The following is a 24325-nucleotide window of genomic DNA, read 5'->3' on the forward strand; positions in this document are numbered from 1 at the left end:
TGAAGGACGGCATCTCCTACAGCACAGTGTCCCCTTCACTGCGGCATTGGGATTTTGATATTTGTTTTTTTTAATTAGGACCAGAGGGGAGACTGCATCCTACTGGCCCACCAACACCACGTCCAGCAGCAACTCAGTCTTCCCTGGAGGTCTCCCATCCAAGTACTAGCCAAGCCCATACCTGCTTAGCTTGCATGATTTGGCAGAGCCAGGGTACTTATTGGTACGGCTGCTGGGCTATAGAAGGAGAAGAACAGAGGAGAGAGACATCCCTGGGGGGTACCAGTGCTGATTGTCCGAGTGCTGGATGTGATTTTCCCCGGCCTCACCAACTGTCTCCTGTTTGTCAGGAAGTTTTTAATCCACTGGCAGATGGGGACTGATACAGTGAGCTGGGTGAGTTTGGAGTGGAGGATATCTGGGACGATGTTGTTGAACGCTGAGCCGAAGTCTACAAACAGGACCATTGCGTATGTCCCTCGGGAGTCGAGATGTTGGAAGATGTAGTGCAATCCCATGTTGACTTCATCCTCAAGTGACCTGTTTGCTTGATAGGCAAACTGCAGGGCATCTAAATCTCCCCTAAACACCTCCATGCCTCCACAAGTATGTCATCTGGACAAACTGCCTTTCCACTCTCCATCCTCTTCAAAGCTGCCCTCACATTCTGCTTGCTAATCCACCCCACTTCCTGATTCACTATCCCTACATCATCCAACCTTCTCTCTCTCATTTTCTTCATTCATCAGCCACTCAAGGTACTCCTTCGACCTTCTCAACACATTTTCCTCGCTTGTCAGCACATTTTCATCATTGTCCTTCATCGCTCTAACTTGCTGCACATCCTTCCCAGCTCGGTCCCTCTGTCTAGCCAATCAGTGCGAGTCCTTTTCTCCTTCCTTAATAGCCAACCTCTCATACAACTCACCATACTCCTTTTCCTTTGCCTTTACTGTGTCTCTCTTTGCTTTATGCCACATCTCCATGTACTCCTGTCTACTTTCTTCATCTCTCTGACTATCCCACTTCTTCTTTGCCAACCTCTTCCTCTGTATACTTTGCTGTACTTTCATTCCACCACCAAGTCTCATTGTCTTCCTTCCTCTGTCCAGATGATACACCACGTACCTTCCTAGCTGTCTCCCTCACTATTTCTGCAGTGGTTGCCCAGCCATCCAGCAACTCTTCACTACCACCCAGTGCCTGTCTTAACTCCTCCATGAACTCCACACAACAGTCTTCCTTCTTCAACTTCCACCGTTTGATCCTTGACTCTGGCTTCACTCTCTTCCTTTTCTTGATCTCCAAAGGCACCCTACAGACCAACCATCCGATGCTGCCTAGCTGTGTTCTTCCCTGTCACCACCTTGCAGTCTCCAATCCCTTTCAGATCACATCTCCTGCATAAGATATAGTCCACATGTGTGCACTTTCCTCCAATCTTATACATCGCCTTGTGTTCCTCGCTCTTCTTTAAATATGTATGCACCACAGCCATTTCAATCCTTTTCAGAAAATCCACTATCTTCTGTCCCTCAACATTCCTCTCCTTGACACCGTCCCTATGCATCACCTCCTCATAACCTCTGTTCCCTTCACCAACATGCTCATTGAATTCCGCTCCAATCAGCACTCTCTCCTCCTTGGGTACCCTCTCCACCACGTCATCCAACTCACTCCAGAATTCTTCTTTCTCTTCCATCTCACACCCAACGTGTGGGGCATATGTGCTGATAACATTCATTATACCCAAAGTTTCTCTCTACAATGGGGGTTGTAAGGACAGATTACCTGAAATCCTTATTACTGGTGACTCCATTATAGGATCTGTTGAGCTCCCAAGCGCTACCACATACTGGCTCTCTGATGGCACAGTTGCAGACATGATTGAACGTCTCCAGTGCTTACAGACCTCCAGCCCTCAGCTCATACTGTAATTATGTGTGTGGGCACGAATGACATTATTGGTGAACAATCATTCAAACTCCGCAAACTATTAGAGGTTCTTGCAACTATAACCCAGAGCCTGGGAAAAATCTAAATTTTTTTTGGTCCCATTCCCTCTCGTTCAAAAAACCCTGAGCATTTTAGCCATCCCTACAGTCTGCATGAATGGCTGAAAACCTTCTGCATTGCAACTGGGCATAGTTTTATTGACAACTTTGACTGTTTCTGGACCAGACATGACCTCTACAAATTGGATGGCCTGCACTCAAACACAAAGGGCATTAAACAACTTGCTCAAAACCTCATTCAGCATATTGTTTTTAATTCCGATTAATGCCTACCCCAGCGTGACCCTGTACCAGTGGCCTCACCCACCCATTCTGATGAGCCTCTCTCCTTGGGTCCTGCTGAGCACTCCTCCATCATCAGCAATATTCCTATTGCCATTACGATTAATTTAAACTGTACCACCTATAGACCCAGCGGTACTACTAAATCTACAATAAGAGCAAATTTAGTTTCCATTTCATCCACTCCAACAACAAAATCACGTAAATCTTCTACTCAACAGAGTAGTCCTGGTTAAGCCCTGGATACTCTATCCTGCTAACTGAGGCATAGCCCCCCAATTTCTCCTGTTTTAATCAACCAAGGCTATCCGGCCGTGGAGGTGGGGTAGCTGTCATTTTTGATAATAATTACAAATGCTCCCCTGGCTGTCTTAATACTTTGTCTTCCTTCGAATCTCTGGGTTTTCGTTTACATGGCCACCATCTGTTACTCCATTCTAATCTATAGACCACCCAAGACTAACACTAGTTTTATTTAAGAATTTTCTGAACTTCTTTCCTTTATTATAGGCAAAAACGACAGAGTTCTTATCATTGGTGATGTTAATACACATGTTTGCTGCCCTTCCACGTCTTGTTTTATCATTGATTGATTGAGTCCTTGACATGTATGGAATCGTTTTTTTCAGAGCCCACAACAGATCCGTCTGAGTCTGCATGTTAACAGAGAGTCAGAGAGTGCTATCTGTAGATCTAGGATCACTTGGAGGAGGGGGTTGGCAAGCTGTAAAATCACGTCACTACTTTCTCTAGCTGAACTGAGAATGACACGAGATAAAACAATGTTTTAACAATTAAACACATTTTATTTTTAATTTTTGTAAATATTCAGATGGAGACAGTTTTTTTTCCAGCTACCTCCCTTAAAGGCAAAGGGGGCATAGTCTAAGAAGCCTGCATTCCTGAGCTGAGAGAAACTATTGGCTTGCTCCTACTAACAGACTTCATTAATTTGGAAGTAATGGCTTCAAACCAGATGCCAGATCCCCGACATCGCCACCATATTTTTTTGTTTTGTCTTTTGTTTAGTTTAGTTTTGTTGAGCGGCACGGTGGCGCAGTGGTTAGTGTGTTCGCCTCATAGCAAGAAGGTCCTGGGTTCGAGCCTCGGAGTAATCCAACCTCGGGGTCCTCCGGGGTCATCATATGTGTGGAGTTTGCATGTTCTCTGCGTGGGTTTTCTCCTGGTCCTCCGGATTCCTCCCACAGTCCAAAGACATGTAGGTCAGGTGACTCGGCGGTACTCGTGTGTGTGTGTGTGTGTGTGTGTGTGTGTGTGTGTGTGTGTGTGTGTGTGTGTGTGTGTGTGTGTGTGTGTGTGTGTGTGTGTGTGTGTGTGTGTGTGCGCGCGCGCGCAGGCGGGCCCTATGATGCTCTGGCGGGCCCTATGATGCTCTGGCGGCCCCTATGATGCTCTGGTGGCCTGTCCAGCTTACTCCTAGCTTATTGTAACATTACTTAGACTAGGTTACTGTAACTTTACTTAGACTAGGTTAATGTAACGTTACTTAGACTAGGTTAGTGTAACTTTACTTAGAGTAGGTTACTGTAACGGTACCTAGACTGGGTTACTCTTACGTTACTTTGACTAGCCCCCGACAGAGAAAAGCAGGAAATAAAAGCAATGTTGACCCATTTTACGCTGACCTGTCACAGTAAAGTTTCAGTGGAGATTGTGATCACCAGCATGTCGTGGCTGTGGTAATTTTTCAGAAGATCACACAGTAACGGTCAGAATACCTAGATATTGTAAAAACGGGCCAGCGTAACCACCTTGAGGTTAAAAATGCCATAACCTCATCGTTGGAGGAGAGCATCTCCTGCTGAGAATATGGTCCACCGTAATGCTTATCATGTCTTACGAAAAATCAGCTGTTAATTTGCCACGATCTATTTTTATATAGTTTCATATAATTGTAAATATAAATGTAGCGTGCAAAAGGTTTGGATTTCCTTCTTCCCTTTTGCTGCAATTATAGACAGTCTTTCCTGCACACACACACACACACACACACACGCGCGCGCGCACACGCGCACACCAACGCGCACACACACATACATGCGCCGTCGCTGACACGTACAGAAGAGAAGAGACGCAGTCTTGAGACGGGGTGTCACGGCAGAACGCTCCGCTGCCCAATAACACGGCTGGCAGACTGAGGAGGAGCGCGCGCTCCGCCGGCAACATGCCTTATTTGGCATTCACGCGGCTGTGTGGCAGGTAGTGTCACCGCGCGCTGACAAACTGTCATTTTCCGCTTGACAACACCGCGAGCCGTTTCAGGCCTGCAAGGGGCAAAGCCACACACACATACTCATACACACACACACTCATACACGCACGCACACACACACACGCACACACATTCATACACCACCGCGCACGCACGCACACGCACACCAACACGCACACACAAACACACACACACTCACACACACGCTCATACACACACACACGCGCGCGCACACACACACACACTCATACACTCCCGCATACACACAGACACACACACACACTAGTCACGTTCTGACTGTTGTACCTTGTGCAAATACACGTTACCATGCATGCTATTGTACACCCAAGCATGTAAAGTCACACAACTCTCCACTCTGTTATTGTACACACACGCACACACATACACACACACGCACACACAAACGTCTGAGCTTTGCCAAACATGTCACGTGGCCTGCCAGCCTTGCATCGTGAGTGTTATGTCTGCACACATCGACAGTGCTGCATTTGATTTGGTGCTGTTCTATTGTGCTGGGATCGATTGGTGATGCCTGCGGGCTCTGGGTTGTTTGATCGGGTCTGCCTTTGATGCTGTGTCAGTCTAAATAAAGAATGCCACGGAGAGGTTGTGTCGAGCGACAGCGCTGTGTCCTGACGTGATTTAAAAATACAATATTGGCGACGACGATGGCTGATATCTCTCTTCCACCACCTGCCCCCTTCCTGGCATTACCTGGCGAGCCTCCGGTACCATGGACTCGCTGGCTACATAGTTTTGAAAATTACATCATCGCCTCAGGGCTCGACGACGTGAGCCAGGCTAGGAAGACGGCTCTGTTGCTACACTGCTTGGGAGCAGAGGGTCATCGTGTGCTCGGGACTCTGGGGAACGTCACAAGCTTTGCCGAAGCTGTGGGACTTATGAGCACCCATTTCTCTGCTCCACAGAGTGCCCTCCCTCGGCGATTTATATTCCGTCAGCGACAACAACTGCCTGGTGAGTCTGTGCGGCAGTACGTAGCTAATTTGCGAGGGCTAGCTAGCTCATGCAAGTTTGGCGCGCTTCAGGACGAGATGGTTCGCGACCAGCTAATCGAACACACCAACAACGCAAAGGTGCGTGAGACGCTCCTGCTGGAAAAAGACGATCTGCTGCTGTCCAGAGCAATTACCATCGCACTACAGGTTGAGGGAGCAGCTGAGTGTGCTGCTATGCTAAATACACAGCAAGTGGCCACCTCCAGTCAAGCTGCCAACGACTCCTCCCTCTACTCACGGCTGCCCCTCGGGACGCAACCCAACCAGAGCGAGGCGGGCGCCGACTCCACTGGGGACGTCTTGCAACTGCAACGACGGCGTTCTCGGCCCCGCCCTCAACAGTCCTGTGGTAACTGTGGGTCTCGGTCTCATGTTTCAAGGGCTCAGAACTGCCCTGCCCGTGGCCAGACATGCCGTAGCTGCGGTAAGCACAATCACTTTGCCAACGTCTGTCGATCTTCCCCGGCTGGGTCAGAGGGCCACACCCCCCCAGTCTTCAACCGCCGTCATTCACAAGGTGAGCTCTGGGCCAGTGTCATTCAAATCATGCACAGTCAACATTAATGATGTGTGCATCCCCCTGCTGTTGGACACCGGTGCAAGTGTGTCTCTCCTGAATGTTGATACCTACAGTCAATTTTTCGGTTCACTGCCACTGTCCGCACCCTCAGCTGTCCTCTGTGGGTATGGTGACTCCAAAATCGATCTGGTTGGCTCCCTCCAAGTGACTGTCCGCTATGGAACCAAGCTGGTGCCCAATGCAGTTTTTCATGTGGCACGCCGTGGGGCCAACCTGATGGGCCTGGACCTGTTCTCCGCTCTGGGGTTCTCCCTCTTAGACACAAGGGGGGCAGCAATCCTGACTGTCGCCACACCTTGGCAGCAGAAGTGGCCATCGCTGTTTATGGGGCTGGGCTGCCTCTCCGCCTTCACCCATCAACCTCTCCTCAACCCTGCTGTGAAATCTGTCATCCAACCACTGCGCCGCATCCCTTTGGCTCTCCGTGATGGGGTCTCCGCCGAGCTGCAACAACTGCTGGAAGCTGGCATCATTGAACCGGTGGACGCGTCACCTTGGGTCTCAAACCTCGTGGTGGCTAAGAAGAAGTCGGGGGGCCTGCGTGTCTGCGTCGATCTACGTGCAGTAAATAAGGCAGTGGTCCCTGATAAGTATCCACTGCCCACCTCAGAAGAACTCACTGCTCAGTTCTATGGCTCTGAGGTGTTCTCCAAGCTCGACCTCAGACAGGGGTACTTACAGGTGCCCCTCCACCCCAGCAGCCGAAACCTCACAGCCTTTGTGACACATGCAGGAGTGTTTCGCTACACCAGGATGCCTTTCGGTCTCAGCTCCGCCCCTAGCTGCTTCCAGAAAATCATGGTCTCCGTGCTGGCTGGCATACTGGGCGTGGCCATTTATCTGGACGATATAGTGGTACACGGGCCCACCAGTGAAATCCACGACAAGCGCCTTAACATGGTCTTCGCAGCCCTGTCCAAGCACAAGCTAACTCTCAATGCTGAGAAATGTGTCCTCTCTGTGCCAGCCATCGACTTCGTGGGGTTCCGGCTGTCAGCGAGCGGTGTAACTCCACTACAATCCAACGTGGACGCCATTCAGGCCATCCCTGAGCCCAGCTCGGCCGCCCAGGTCGCCTCCTTCCTGGGTATGACAAGTTACTACCTGAGGTTTCTTCCCCAGTACTCTGCGACCACAGCCCCCCTGCACCAGCTGCTGCGTAAGGACGAGCCATGGGTGTGGTCAAAGGCATGCAGTGACGCTGTGCGTGATCTCAAGACTCAACTGACTTCACCACCAGTGTTGGCTCACTTCGACATCTCCAGCTCCACCTTTGTGACCTGTGACGCATCAGCCACAGCGATAGGGGCTGTGCTGTCTCAAACCCAGAACGGTGTGGAGAAGCCCATTGCCTTCGCCTCCCGTGCCCTCAACCTGACCGAGCAGCGGTACTCTGTGGGTGAGCGTGAGGCGTTAGCCTGTATCTGGGCTTGTGAAAGGTGGCACCTCTACCTCTATGGCCGCTTCTTCACCCTCAGGACAGATCACCAGGCCCTGACAGCGCTGCTGTCCACATCTGGGACAGGCCACAAACCCCTGAGGCTGCACCGCTGGTCTGACCACCTCCGCCAGTACAACTTCAGCCTGCAGTTCACCCCAGGCAGAGACAATGTTGTCGCCGACCTGCTCTCTCGCTCTGTCTCCACCCCAGCTACACAGACGGACACTGACTGTGTGGAAAAGGACATTGTCCAAATGCTACACACACCCCTCCAGGCCACTGTCTCTCTGCAGGAGCTGAGGGCAGCCTCCGAACAGGACCCTGTCCTCTCCCAGCTCCGCACCTACATCCAGAACGGCTGGCCTCACAAGGTCCCAGAGGAGCTGGCTGCGTTCGCCCGAGTCAGACAGGAGCTCTCCTGCTGGAACGACACCTGCGTGGCACGTGGGTTTTGCACAGTGGTCCCAGCTGCTCTCCGTGCACGTGTTTTGAATACGGCGCATGAAGGCCACCTGGGCATTGTGAAACTGAAACAGCGATGCCGAGACCTGGTGTGGTGGCCGGGGACAGACAGAGATATTGAGGCTCTGGTGAAGGACTGTTCTGCCTGCCTTGTGAGTGGCAAGACTGGCCACCAGGCTCCCCCACCCCTGCAACCTCTCGCCTGGCCCTCTCAGCCCTGGGAACACCTGCAGTTGGACATTTGTGGTGAGATCCATGGAGTTCCCCACCACCAACGCTTCATGGTGGTCGCCTACGATCTACACTCAAAATGGCCTGAACTCACCACTTCCGGCACTGTGACCTCACAGATCATCATCGACTTCCTGGACTCTCTTTTCTCTCGCTGGGGCCTCCCAAAGGCCATCACCACTGACAACGGCCCTCAGCTGGTCTCTGCTGAGTTCACTGCTTATCTCGAAAGCAAGGGCATCCGTCATATACGCACTGCGTACTACCACCCCCAGGCCAATGGCGGCGTTGAACGTTTTCACCAGTCACTGAAGAACGGCCTCAGAGCACACATGGCCCAAGGGTGCTCTTTCACGCAGGCCATCCGTCACACTCTGCTGCACTATCGGGCCACACAGCACTCGACCACAGGCGTCTCCCCAGCCTCTCTCATGCTAGGCCGGGAACTGTGCATGCCCCTTGACAGGCTCCGCCCCTCCACACCTCAGGCACCTCCCTCTGGGGTCAGAGCCTCAGTCACTCATCAGCAGACGCAGATGAAGCAACGGTTTGACCAGTCAAAACGAACCAGGGTGCCAGACATCAATGTGCCAGACTGGGTCAGGGTCCGGCAGGCCCCACAGGGACAATAAAATGGCTTCATACTGGTCCTCTCCTCTCCAAGTCACCTGTCAGCTGGGCCCAGCCACTTACCTCCTCAGCGATGGCACTCGGTGGCACTCCAGTCGTCTACGGAAGGTGTCAGCTCCGCCACACACAGCTGGTGACACAACCATAGCCATTCCCTCAGCATGGCGAGACGCCCCGAGGCTTCATGCAGCTCCTACACGGGCCCCAGACATTTCTGGGCCTCAGCTTCCCCTGCCATCTCCCTCCCCACCTCGGCCTGCCCAGCCTCAGGCCGCCCCGCGACCTGTTCGCACACGTTTACGCCCTGGCCACCTAGAGGACTTTGTGTCAACCTTTCATGTTTGAAATGCTGCCGGGGGGGGGGGGGGGGGGATGTTATGTCTGCACACATCGACAGTGCTGCATTTGATTTGGTGCTGTTCTATTGTGCTGGGATCGATTGGTGATGCCTGCGGGCTCTGGGTTGTTTGATCGGGTCTGCCTTTGATGCTGTGTCAGTCTAAATAAAGAATGCCACGGAGAGGTTGTGTCGAGCGACAGCGCTGTGTCCTGACGTGATTTAAAAATACAATAGTGTGGTGGACACGTATTGGGGACAGAATTCAACCCAGGAACTAAGGGTTAAGTCATGGTTGCCCTGGCAGGTTAACGCAGGGTTAAGTTATGGTTGTCCAGCCAGTTTTCTGGTTATTCTTGCCACCTCCGCTCAGTCGAGCTGTGGGTTTTGTTTGTCTCGCTGATTTACCGTGGATTAAAGAAAGTTGCCTACACGGCTAAAGTGTGAACCTACGGTCTTCTCCGTTACTTCGGCTCTACACTGGTGACCCCGACGTCGGTTTTCGGATAAGTTTTCTGAAACCACACACATTATGGCTACGAACGCCGTTGCAATTAAACTGCCGGAGTTTTGGGAGTCTTCCGCGGCTACATGGTTCGCGCAGGCTGAGGCACAGTTCGCGCTCAGAGACATAACAGCAGACGAGACCAGGTACTACTACGTAGTGGCAGCGCTGGGGTGCGCTACGGCTTCCAGGATAAGCGGTTTCATAACCAACCCACCGGCCGATGGTAAATACGCCGCACTTAAACATCTCCTCCTTGAAACTTTTGAACTGTCAGCAACGGAGAGAGCACGTCGCCTCTTCGCAATTCAGGGCTTGGGAGATGGCAAACCATCGGAGCTAATGAGCAGGATGTTAAACCTACTGGGTCAAGAAAAGCCATGTTTCCTGTTTATGGAGCTGTTTCTGCGCAACATGCCGCCCCACGTCCAGACTGCGCTCGCTAACTCCACCATCACTGATCCCCGTGAGCTGGCAAAGGAGGCTGACCGATTCTTCGTCGCAACACAACGTTCCTCCCATGCCGAGGTGCTGGCTCCTACCTTCACTGGCTCCCCGCCGACATCGCGGGCGTGGCCCGACGGTGGCGCCACAGCATCAGACCGCTACAAGCCCTCTGGACTCTGTATGTACCACGCTCGATTTGGTGCGAAAGCTAAACGGTGCCGTTCCCCCTGCAACTACAGGCCGACGGGAAACGAGAGGGCCAACACTCAGTAGTGGCCATGAGTGTTGGCGATACGAGCAGGCTACTCTTCATCCTCGACACCATCTCCGGTCGGCGATTTCTTTGTGACACGGGCGCACAGAGAAGCGTGCTCCCTGCTACTGACGTCGACATCATGGGCGGGGAGCGGGGCCCCCAGTTGGCGACGGCTGACGGCAGCCCTATCCACACCTACGGCGTGCGGTCTGTAGAACTGTGTTTTGGTGGACAACGTTTCACGTGGGAGTTCGTCATGGCCAATGTAACACTTCCCCTCCTCGGAGCTGATTTTTTGTGCGCTTACGGTTTGCTAGTGGACATTCAGAACAGCCGTCTGGTCGATGCCTTAACCTTCTCCTCCTTCGCATGTACGCGGAGGGAAGCGGCCTATGCAGGTCTAGCCAACTCTCTCTCAGAGGCAGACAAGTTCACCCGCCTCCTCGCTGAGTTCCCTGACCTCACCCAGCCTACCTTCTCTGCACCCACCGCTAAGCATGGGGTGGAGCATCACATTGCTACGAAGGGGCCCCCGGTCTACACCAGAGCCAGGCGTCTCGACCCCGCCAAACTCGCCATTGCCAAGTCTGAGTTCGAGCACCTGGAACGCATGGGGATCATCCGCCGCTCTGACAGCCCGTGGGCGTCCCCACTCCACATCGTCGCTAAGCCTGATGGAGGTTGGCGCCCATGCGGGGACTACCGCCGACTAAATGACGCCACCACGCCTGACCGCTATCCTGTCCCGCATATCCAGGACTTTTCTGCAAACCTGTCTGGCAAATGCGTCTTCTCAAAAGTCGACCTGGTCCGTGGTTATCATCAAGTTCCCGTGCACCCCTCAGACATCCCCAAGACAGCGGTGACAACCCCATTCGGCCTATTTGAATTCCTACGAATGCCATTTGGACTCAAAAACGCGGCCCAGTCCTTTCGGCGGCTGATGGATTCAGTGCTCCATGGCCTTCCTTTCATCTTCGTATATTTGGACGACATACTCATCGCCAGCGCCTCCGAGGAAGAACACCTGTCCCATCTTCATGCCCTCTTCACACGCCTCAGCCAGCATGGGCTGATCGTCAACCCGGCGAAGTGCCGGTTCGGGCTGACAGCCATTGATTTCCTCGGGCACCGCATCACTGGGGACGGGGCAGTCCCCCTGCCCTCAAAGGTGGAAGCGGTGGCGGCCTTTCCGTGCCCCCAAACAGCTCGTGCGCTCAGGGAGTTCATCGGGATGGTGACATTCTACCACCGCTTCATTCCTCGAGCCACCTTTATCATCCGGCCACTGTACGAGGCGCTGAAAGGCATGTCCCCCAACCAGGCGGTCGACTGGACAGCAGAGCGGGACCGTGCATTCACCGAGACTAAAGCTGCGCTCTCCCAGGCTACCCTGCTAGCGCATCCTTCACCTACAGCGCCTATTTCCATAACCACGGATGCATCGGACTATGCTGTTGGTGCGGTTCACGAACAGTGGGTGGGGGGGGCTTGGCAGCCTTTGGCCTTTTTCAGTCGCCAGCTTACACCCCGAGAGCGCAAGTATAGTACTTTTGACAGGGAACTCCTCGGTCTCTGGCTCGCCGTCCGGCATTTCCGTTTCCTGCTAGAGGGCCGCGAGTTTACTGCGTACGTGGACCACAAGCCCCTCACGTTTGCCATGTCCAAGACGGCCGAGCCATGGTCCGCTCGCCAGCAGCGACAACTCTCCTACATTTCGGAATTCACTACCAACATCCAGCACGTCGCTGGTAAGTCTAACCAGGTAGCTGACTGCCTGTCTAGGGCAGTGATTGGAGCGGTCCACCTAGGCCTTGACTATGCACAGATGGCTGCTGACCAGGCCACGGACCCGAGCATCCTCCGTCTCCGGGCCTCCGACACGGGGCTCCGCCTGCAGGACGTTCCTTTCAGCGACACAGGTGTCACCCTCCTGTGTGACGTCTCCACAGGACAGCCCAGGCCCATCGTCCCGCACAGCTGGAGACGCCCCGTATTTGAAGCTGTGCACGGCCTCTCTCATCCAGGCGGTAAGCCATCCGTGCGCCTGACCTCTGCTAAGTTTGTGTGGGAGGGACTTAAGAGAGACGTGAAAGCGTGGGCCAACTCGTGTGTTGCCTGTCAGCGGGCTAAGATACACCGCCACATTAAGGCGCCCCTGGAACGCTTCGCAGTGCCGGAGAGACGATTTGACCATGTCCACGTCGACCTGGTTGGTCCCCTACCCCCCTCCCATGGGTTCACCTACCTCTTCACTGTGGTGGACAGGACTACGCGCTGGCCTGAAGCTGTTCCCCTGGCATCCACGACGTCTGCTGATGTGGCCCGGGCTTTTATTGGGTCGTGGGTCTCACGTTTCGGTACGCCTTCCGACCTTTCATCTGACCGTGGGCCACAGTTTACCTCAGAGCTATGGAATGCTGTGGGTGAGGCTCTGGGCGTCAAGCTTCATCGCACTACCGCCTACCACCCTCAGGCGAACGGCCTATGTGAGCGCTTCCACCGGTCCATGAAGGCTGCGCTTCGGGCTACTCTCAAGGACTGCAACTGGGTTGACAAGCTCCCATGGGTCATGCTGGGCCTGCGGACCGCCCCGAATGAAGACCTACAAGCCTCCTCTGCGGAGCTGGTGTACGGCACGCCGCTGCGAGTCCCAGGTGATTTCATGCCCAATGCAACGCGTCCCTGGTCAGCTGTGGACCAACGAGCCTCCTTGCTGGACGGGGTCAGAGCTTTCACACCCGTCCCTACCGCCCAACACGGCGCTCCGGTGTCCCAGGTGCCCCCAGGTCTGCAGTCAGCGGACTACGTGTTCATCCGTCACGACGCACACCGCCCCCCTTTGCAACCCCCTTATGACGGCCCCTTCCGCGTCCTGGAACGGTGAACTAAGCACCTGGTGGTGGATTTTGGGGGCACGGCCGAGCATGTTTCAGTGGACCGAGTTAAACCCGCACACCTGGACTTGACGCAGCCGTTGGAGTTAGCCCAACCTCCTCGTCGCGGTCGTCCCCCGGCTCCGCCTCCTCCCCCCGTGGAGGCCCGAGCTGCCTCTTCTGCTCCTCAGGCCGACCTCCACAGGCCCGCGTCAATGCCTCCCACAGACACTCCGGCCCCTGTTATCCGGAGCCGCCGCGGACGGCCTGTCGTCCACCCGCGCCTGCCTGACTTCGATTACTAGGGCGAATTCTGGGGGGGCTCATGTGGTGGACACGTATTGGGGACAGAATTCAACCCAGGAACTAAGGGTTAAGTCATGGTTGCCCTGGCAGGTTAACGCAGGGTTAAGTTATGGTTGTCCAGCCAGTTTTCTGGTTATTCTTGCCACCTCCGCTCAGTCGAGCTGTGGGTTTTGTTTGTCTCGCTGATTTACCGTGGATTAAAGAAAGTTGCCTACACGGCTAAAGTGTGAACCTACGGTCTTCTCCGTTACTTCGGCTCTACAATAGTTAGTTTACTGTAAAATGTAAAAATCAGTCAGTTTTATTGAATCAGACGAGAAGTTTTATACATCAGACGAGAAGTTTTATACATCAGACGAGAAGTTTAATACATCAGACGAGAAGTTTTATATATCAGACGAGAAGTTTTATATATCAGACGAGAAGTTTTATATATCAGACGAGAAGTTTTAAATATCAGACGAGAAGTTTTATACGTCGGACGAGAAGTTTTATATATCAAACGAGAAGTTTTATATGTCAGACGAGAAGCCAGTGGCTTTCCAGATCATTTATCTGGCGCAGCATCTCAGAGGGGCGCCAAACAGTAATGCGCAAACGACGCGCAAACACGGGGAATAAACAAACAGGCTTCCGCAGAACCAAACTATAATGGAAGTCACGGGGCCTGTGATGGAGCAAGACAAACACCCCGATCACCCGGAAATTACAGACACAACTCACCGGGGGAGTTTTGTTTGTGTAGAATTGTGTAATGTTTTACTACTAGGTGGTCCCTACAGGCAGGTTTTCCTACTTTCCAAAACGCATTTTTTTCTGGATAGCAACATGAAGTGCCGTTGCAGGTATAATGTGATAAAAAGTGATCCTGCATTGCATGATTAAAAACTGCGAAATAAACGTGTAATAACATCTTATTTTAGCGTGATTAAGTTTTAGAGCATTGAGATTTTCCTCTCTGAAATCACAGAGAGTGAAGCCCGTAACTCCCATACAAAGCATTAGTTGTTGGTTAGGGGACAATTTGAGACCGTCCCCATTGTGTACTGTCCATCCATTATCCTAGCCGCTTCATCCGAATCCAGGTCGCGGGATGCTAGAGCCTAGCCCAGCTTTTAGCAGTTTTTTTCTCAGTTTGATTTTCCATTGTGACCTCAGGAGTATTTTTTTCCTTTTAATTATGAGATCATTTTGTATGGCTTTTGAGGCTGACAGACGAACATGTTTTTGTGCATAGCAATTCATGAATTATTTTCCTATTTTTGACTGGTTGATGAATGCACTAAAAGCATTCAAAAAGCACGAAAATATATATATATATATATATATATATATATATATATATATATATAAACAGTAAGCTCAAGCTCGGGTCCTCTGCCAGAGGCCTGTGAGTTTGAGGGTTCTGCGCAGTATCTTAGCTGTTCCTAGGACTGCACTCTTCTGCATCAAGACCTCAGATGCCGTTCTTCGAATCTGCTGGAGCCACTCTTCCAGTTTGGGGTTCACAGCCCCTAGTGCTCCTATTACCACTGGGACTACTGTGGATTTCAACTTCCACATCCGAGCTCTTTCTTACTTCAGCCCTTGGCATTTCTCTAGCTTCTCATGTGCTTTCTTCCTGATGTTGCTGCCGTTCGGGATTGCTACATCCAACACTACTGCTGTCTTCTGCTGCTTATCGACCACCACAGTTTCGAGTTTGTTAGCCAGCACCTACCTGCTTGTCAGTCTAGAACTGTAAGTCCCACAGGATCTTAGCTCTGCCATTCTCAACTACCTTTGGCGGTGTTTCCCATTTAGACTTGGGGACTTCCAGTCTGTATTCAGTACAGATGTTCCTGTAAACTATTCCGGCCTTTCAGTGTACGCTTTCCCAGCTAGCATTTTACACCTTGCTACTGAGTACTGGACTTTCTCAGGGGTGTCTTTGCGCAGCCTGCATCTTGGGTCTTGTCTGATGTGGTAGACCCCTGCCCTCAACCAATCTGGTGCTGAGTGCCTGTTCTTGTGCTGCTATGATCAGAGCCTCTGTGCTGTCCTTCCATCCAGCCTTTTCTAGCCACTGGTAGGATTTTTCGATATCAACCACGACTTCTATCTGTCGATAATACATCCCACGGAGGGGCTTGGTCTTCCATCATACCTCCTCCTCTTCTTCCTTCCCACTCTCTATCTGCTGCTTGAGGTCCTCAATCAACAGATCGTCCTGGGGAGGGGGAGGGGGGTCTTTCTGATGTACTCATGGATGTTCCTCATTGTATCCTCGATAGTAGCTCTGACACTCACTAACCCTCGGCCCCAATCTTTTCGCTTCTTGTACAGGCTGCTGGACTTTGAGTTGAACTTCGGGTTGAGCTTGGATCTTATTCTTCCCATTGAACTGGCTCCTCAGGACCTGCCTCACTCTCTGGATGTATCTGGCTGTAGCTGACCTCCTCGCTGCCTTCTCACGGTTTCCATTTGCCTGTGGAATACCCAGGTACTTGTAACTGCCCTGTATGTCTGTTATCCTGCCATCTGGTAATTCAACCCCTTCAGCCCTCACCCTCTTTCTGCTTTTTGCCAACATTCGACCACATTTGTCCAGTGCGAATGACACCGGGATGTTGTCACTGTAGATCCTGGTGACAATGATCAGCGAGTTAATGTCTAGCACATTCCTGTCATACAGCTTGATGTCATCCATGTATAGTAGGTGGCTAATGGTAACTCAACTTCTGAACCTGTATCCACATCCCCTGTTTGTGTTGATCTGAATCAGGGGGTTCAGGCCTATGCAGAACAGCAGTGGGGATAGTGTATCACATTGGTATATGCCACATTTGGTGGTTACCTGTGTGATTGTCTTTGCATTTGCCTCTCGTGTTGTTTTCCACTGCTGCATTGAATTCTTGATGGAGGCTATTAGTGTCCTGTTGGCTTTGTATAGTGCGAAGCACTCCAGTAACTATGTGTGGGGCATTGAATCGTAGGCTTTCTTGTAGTCAATCCAGGCTGTGCTTAGGTTGGTCTGTCTGGTCTTAGAGTCTTGGGTCACTGTTTTATCAACCAGTAGCTGATGATTCAACCCTCTGGTGTTGTTCCCAATTCTTTTTTTTGTTGAGTTTAGCTCAAGCATTGAGTCATGTGCCCGTTAAGCTTAGCTGCTTTGTTGCCTGACAAGATTTTCCATGTTATGGATTGGCAGGTTATTGGCCGGGAGTTTGAAGGTGTTTTACCCTTGTGGGGATACTTCATGATCAGTATTGTTTTCCCCTGTGTTAGCCAGTCAGGGTGAGACTCTGGTGTTAACAGCCGGTTCGTCTGTGTTGCCAGGCGTTCATGGAGCGCTGTTAGCTTCTTCAGCCAGTAGGCATGAATCATGTCAGGACCTGATGCAGTCCAACTCTTCATGCATAAGACTCGTCGTTGGATGTTGGTCACTGTGATGATAACTGGTTCTTGTTCTGGGTTATTGCTGTGTTCTGCTCTTAGGTCCACCAGTCACTGGGCTGTCGATAATACATCCCATGGAGGGGCTTGGTCTTCCATAATACCTCCTGTTGTATGATGTGTTTTATCTTGTATGTGTTGTATGATGCCTCCTTTTCCCATATATATTCCTCCAGTATCACTCAGTCTCTGTTCTGGGTGGGTTTGATGTTGTTTTCTTGTTACTCTGCAGCTGGGATTACACTTTGGATGGTTCTTTGAGGAACAGGCCATTTATTCGTCTGTCTTCTGCTTCACTAATATAGCTCTTCAGCCTGGCAGCCATAGCTGTGAGCCTTTGTTTGGCAGTTTCAGGTCCTCACTTTTGGACAGCTTGCTGTACTTCTTCAACCAGGGCCTGTCTTTCATCACACATTTCTGCACCTCTGTCAACTGGCTAACAACCTTCTGTGCCTCTTTGATCTTGGCTTCTAGCCTTCTCTTTCATGGAGAGTACTGTTGGTGACCTGTGCTCTTAATCCTGTACTCAGACATCTCCAGGATTACAGTTGCAGTGGCATATACAAGCGCATTGTTCTCTGGTATGGTGGCAGTTGAGATATTGCGGAAGGCTGTGTTCACATCTAGAAGCAGGCTTTGCGATGGTACTTTGTCACTGAGTCATGGAAGCCAAGCCCGGGGGTTGACCATCTTTAGTCTTGTCATGATTTTTATTTGAACCTCAGTATCTTCAGCTATCATGACTGGTAGGATTGCTTCAGCTGGTTGGAGTTTGGCCTCATGTATCTCCTACGTACTGGGTAGCCATTCAGGGTGCTGAATTGTATCATTATCCTGTTGGAGCCTATCCATCTCAAGTTATGACAGTAGCTTCATTCTTTGAGGTTCAAGCATTGAGCCACTAGCTGCTTCTGATTCAGTGTGGAAGTAGGTCTCCTACTGGTCCAGAGTTCCAACATACATTTTTATATCCCCTCTCCTGGGGTCTGCTGTTATAGTAGTATTTCATCAGTTCCAGGTTCTCAGTCCTTGTCCAAAAATGTATTATTCCAGTATCCCATTTCTCATCAGGTTGTCTTGGTTTCCCAACACCTGACATGGACCTTGTTAACCTGGGCAATGTCCGAGCCAGTATGACTCTATTCATGTATCTCACTCATTCATATATCTGAGGTAGTTGGCTTGTTTAGTATTAGGAGTCTAAGCTATGGACTCTTACCGGAGACTTGTCCCAGCCAGGGTTTGAACCCCCAGTCTCTGGCATGAAGGCCGGCGTTCTTGCCTACTGAGCTAACCAGCTGCCATATACATATATATGAGGGAAGAGGGAGGGAGAAGGCATGCCCAGAGGTAGCAGGAGAGGAGGAAGGGTAGGACTGGAAGTGAGTGTCAGAACTTTGAATGTTGGCTCTATGACTGGTAAAAGGAGAGAGGTGGCTGATATGATGGAGAGAAGGAAGGTAGATATACTGTGTGTGCAAGAGACCAGGTGGAAGGGGAGTAAGGCCAGGAGCATCAGAGGTGGGTTCCAACTGTTATACCATGGTGGGGGTGGGAGGAGAAATTGGGTAGGGGTAATTCTGAAGGAAGTGTATGTCAAGAGTGTGTTAGAGGTGAACAGAGTGCCAGACAGAGTGACGAGTATAAAGCTGGAAATCGAAGGTGTGATGATGAATGTTATCATGCCCTGCAAGTTGTGTGTGAGACAGAAGTTTAAGAAGAATTCGGGAGTGAGTTGGATGAAGTGATAGAGTGTATCCAAGGAGGAGAGAGTGCTGATTGGAAAGGACGTCCGTGGGCATGTTGGTGAAGAGAACAGAGGTGACGAGGAGGTGAGGGGTAGGTATGGTGTCAAGGAGAGGGATGTAGAAGGACAGCTGGTGGTGGATTTTGCATAAAGGATGGAAATGTCTGTGATGTGCTGTGCAAGATTAAAATCACCACCTACCGTTTGCATGGAAAAGTTAAACTGGGAAGAATGGAAGGTGCATCATTCTTTATAGGCAACCGCACAACTACCGTATTGACCCGAATATAAAATGACCCTGATTATAAGACGACCCCACCCATCCACTCACCCATTTTCAAGACTCATATTTGGAAAAAATACTTTTTGAAGACCAAATTCTGTTTTTATAAAGAAAGTCCTTTTGTTAAAAAAAAGATATTAAAAATACATTGACTAAAACAAGGTAGGTTGTTGTTTTTAGCATTTTTTAAAATACGGTCATGTTTTCGATTTCTTTTAGATGAAACTGCCACATTTAAATTAAAATGTAATCATGTTTGTAAATGAATGACTTGTGTTGATACACCAAAAAAAAAAAAGAAATGGAGAGAAGGAAGATACGATAATGGTGAGAAGGAAAATGGAGAGAAGAAAAGAAAATGGTGAGAAAGAAAATGGGAGAGAAGAAAAGTAAATGGAGAGAAAGAAGGTACGATACAGCTGTAGTCTAATGGCATTTCTGATACCAATTAGACAATCCATCTCATAGTAAAAAAAAAACAACCTTGTAGCCTATCATGTTTTCCATCACTACATTAACCATCTAGGTGAGGTCTAATTGTTGAACAGTCTTGAAACAAATCTGACAGAGAAAAAACAAGATTAGGTTAAAACCTAGTGTATGGCTGAACCGCGACTAGGTTTAAAAAGCGACTGTTTTGACATCGGTTCCATCAACAATGGCTGCACTGGACAGCAGTTCTCAAACCCTGGTTATTTATTTATACAGTTAAAGAGCGCACATTTAATTTGAAATGGAATAATTACATGGCTAGTACATCACTGCTGCCATAGTCACTGGAACGACTGGGTGTGACGCTCCTTATAAATGCACTCCAGTTTCCACCAACTCTGAAGAGGCCAACCATTTTCACTCTAACTGCGTGTGGCTTTTAGCGCAGGTGTTTGTGAATTGGAATTTCCCTCCCGCTTCTACGTTTACAAGCGACGCCATTGGTCGACCACCAATCGTGTAACTTCAGTGATGTAGCCGCTTGCTGGAACCATCGTTGGTTACGTGACTGAGGGGGTTCAGGCCTATGCAGAACAGCAGTGGGGATAGTGCATCACCTTGGTATATGCCACATTTGATGGTTACCTGTGTTATTGTACGGTGACTCAATTGTGTCAAACTGATCACTCACTCAGTCAGTCACTCTGGGACATTTGCATTTGAAGGCCGGTCCAGCCAAAAACAGGCTGCTTCAGTCAGGAGGGAGCAGTCGTTCTACAGATATTTGATGCCATCTGTTGTTGTGAATTTATATTGACATTTAAAATTCATGTATTAAGATGACTCCATTTGTCACGCCGGGGGCAGGAACAGGGGACCCAAATGCGTGACTCAGAGACAGACTGGGCTAGAACAATGCTTTAATAAAACAAAAGAACTTACAGACAGCAGGTACAGACAGCAAGGAAGGCTCGAAACAGGAGGTGGCGCATCCGGCGACCAAGAGTCCATATGTGTGTATCTGTGTGTGACGATCCGACAAGGAGCCAGGGCAACCAGGGGGAATGTGGTAGGGGAGCCAGTCGGGGAGATTGGGCGCAGGTGCGCAGGAACAGAACAGCCAATCGGAGAAAGGGAGACAGGTGAGTGAAGCAGGGTTACTCAGGCAAATGGGGCGCAGGTGAACCGAAACACCAATCAGGGGATGGAGAACAGGTGAGCCTTGACGGCCCAGACCACACAACCATAGCACTATTTTTCAGAATCAGAATCAGAAACGTTTTTATAGAACATGTAGGTTTGCACAAACATGGGATTTGACTCCTTTGCAGACATACGTATTTCCAGAAAAAAAACGTCTTATATTCGAACGAGTACGGTATTTTAAAGTGATAGAACACGAGACCACAATACACATATTTACACGTCTGGTACAATGGCTCGTGGAATCACTACTAACCATGTTACATTTACAATACTTTTTCAAAGATTAGTATCACTGATAAGTTAACTATAATTGCAATAAAGTGTATTAGCTCATAGTGGTGGACTTACAGCTAGAGCCTTCGTAATGATAAGCTAAACTAGCAAGCGCTAGAAAAAAAATTTGGTAAAACTTTCTATGAAGCTTGCATCTATAATGCTCTATAAGCATCTATAACGCCATATAAGCATCTATTGCATCTATAACGCCCATACTTTCCTATAACGTGTATTACAATGACCAACGACTATGGCCAAGACTGAAATAGCACCGAAGTCTCATTATGAATCTCTACAAAACTTCAGCAAAACAAGTTGGCTATGATGCATTATGACATTTGACAGATAAACATGCTAATGATGACATATTTATAATGCAAAAATCCGTTTTAAATTGACATAATGTGTCATAAATGTGGTTATGAGGTGTTGTGAGGGCAAAAACATGGTTATAATGAATCTTACAATGAATCTTACAATGACTTATAGCTACACTTATAGGGCGTTATAGGTGGTTATAGGGCGTTATAGATGCAAGCTTCATAGAAAGTGTTACAAATAAATAAATAAATAAAAATCAGAATGCATCCCTCGCAGGAACAAGGTCAGAGGCACTGAGTGTATAATAAATAGGGGGAGAGCACAGTAAAGCCATTATCTTTCCTTTCTGCCGGCGGAGCGGCGCAGTGACCTGGCAGCCAAACAAATGGAGGGGAAAATTCTGCTGCGAGATGTAAATCCCCGCTATACCCCCCCCCTCCCCATGAATGGTTGAGTCCACCCAGAAAGTGACTCACTGACCCATGGCGAGCACACCGGTCTACCAAGACCCAGCCTGACAGAGACAAGGGGGACGGAGGGGGACGCAGGGCTACAGGCAGCGGAGAGGGGTGGGGGAGGGGAGGACCCGCTGTGCGTAAGGAAGGGGTGTGTAAAAGGGAATTATGATTAGAGAGAATAAATGAGATGTCACGGCAAGCAAAACACAACTGTCAACTTGACTTCTGTGGCATGTAGTGAGTGACAGGCTGCAGTGTGTGTGTGTGTGCGTGCGTGCGTGCGTGTGTGTGTGTGTGTGTGTGTGTGAATGTTTGTTTGCAGCAGGAGTTGGTGCATTCATTTTTTATATTTTTTTATTCTTTAAATTTATAAATTATTTCCTTTCAAACCTGTGTTCACATATTCCATGATTTATAGACGAGTTTCCTATTTACAAACATTACTGGGTGCGTGCGCAGCCAGGGGGCAAAACCGCTTTGGCAGCTCTCAAAAGATTGAGCTGAAGCGGTTCAACAATGAAAATGTTCAACATTCCAAAGGAGTCACGTGCCTTTGCATGTGACCCATTTGGAATGTTGAACATTTTCCACCCATCCTTTTGGTGGTTTGTGCAGTTTATTGCACAACAGGGGCAGAAAGCAGCTACAGCGCAGACATTTTAACCAAGATAGAGCTCAGATACGGCAGAGATGACGCGCAGTTGTTGTGCAATAAACTGCACAAACCGCCAAAAGGATGGGTGGAAAATGTTCAACATTCCAAAGGGGTCACATGCCTTTGCAAGGAATCGAAGGAAATTGTGGATTCAGGCTATTAAAAGGGCTGATTGGGGTCCCGATGGTCCGAAAGGCAATGAGAGTCTGTGCAGCGCCCACTTTGTGTCAGGTAAGTTTCTGTATGCTAACATTAGCTAGCTAGGTAATGAGTAAGTTAGCTTTATGTGTGATACATACAAAATGATCGCTAGATTATATTGGTTTGGTTTGGTTCAGTAGGTTATAGCCTAACTAGCTAACTGGCCAGCTAAATTGTCTGTCTGTTTGTTGCCATGAGTATAACTATGTTACGACGTGTCTTCAAAACATCTAATGCTAACGTGACGTCACATTATTCCGTATGCCACGGTGTTCCGTACACTTCGACTTTTAGCTCCGGCTCAGGCTGTTCTCATTCCCTGGTCGTAGTAAAAGGTAGGAAAAGTAATGCACTAAAATTCGCATGTAACCCACGCTGGGCGCAACGGGGGCGGGGGGGGGGGCGGTGCAGAGCGTGCAATTCACACAGGCTCCGCATCCGTGGGGGCGCCAAAAGTACTGTGTACAGTAAACAATTTCTGGTTAGAGACCTATTTGTTTTTTAAAAGTTTAATATTTATAAATATTATTACTTATGTAACCCCGGTGTAAATACACCAGAGTTAAGTTTCAATTAATATGTACATAGCAGCAGACATCCCATAATTTCTACACCAAAAGTCTCTGTCACTTTAAGTATGTTGCCTCACAACAGTTAGGGGGCGGGGCTAACGGGCCGTGCGGGGAGAGCGGAGCGGGAGACGAGAGCTAGCTGGTACTCGGCCATGAGGGTTTGAGTGTATTATGCCCTAAAGTTGTTTTTTGCCTACAGTTTTGACTGCTGATATTATGTTTAGCTGCCAGCTAACATGTCAACGAAGTCTTGTTAACCTGTAGCATGTGTTTTTGGAGCTAGTCACGTTAAGCGTATACTGCCACATGCTACTTAGCGGCTAGTTAGCTCCCCTGCTAATGTATGCTAACCCTGCATGCGCGGACATTGAGGCTGCACGCAGCGTCACCATATAGCGCTCCGTGTGGCCGGGAAAGCACGGCTACACTTCTGGCAACGAGGGAGCTCCACTGTTTCTCCTCTTCATCGCCTCTGGGACCGAGGTGGATTTTTCTTCACCATAGTCATCGCCGGAGCAGATGACGTGAGAAGGCCGTCACCGGACATTAAAGAGCAGAGACATTTGACTTTTCATCAGGGGTGAGTCACCCACGGTAACAGTGCTCAAACCCAGCTCCCATCAGGCCTGCAACGGGGTTGTTTATTGCCGGCTTTTGTTTTTATTTTTATTAAGTGCGCCCACACCAGTGAATACTTAATTGCTGTTAGTTTTTGTCAAGTGTTCATTGTGAATGTAAATTCATGCAAATTGATTATCAATGTTTCCTAATGTGAATACAGGTTTAAAAGGTTAGTGCCTATATTTTTGTTGTTGAGTGAAACTCCTTAGTGCCTTAAAAGAACACTAAAAAGGGGTCTATTTTCATTTAATTTATTATTTTCTATTGTGAATAAATAATACATCTTCATGAAAGGTCATTTCACTTTTCTCATTGTCCTGTTAATAAATATGTAATGAATAGAGGGGGGTTTAAAGAGTTAAAAGTATAGGAATTTATAGGGATAAGGTTCAATTCAATTTAATTCAATTCAATTAAATTTATTGTCATTAAAAACAATATGCAGCCACATGTTAGAAATGAAACGAGGGCTGTGGC

Source organism: Lampris incognitus, chromosome 1, assembly GCF_029633865.1.
Source record: "Lampris incognitus isolate fLamInc1 chromosome 1, fLamInc1.hap2, whole genome shotgun sequence".
Taxonomy (NCBI): domain Eukaryota; kingdom Metazoa; phylum Chordata; class Actinopteri; order Lampriformes; family Lampridae; genus Lampris; species Lampris incognitus.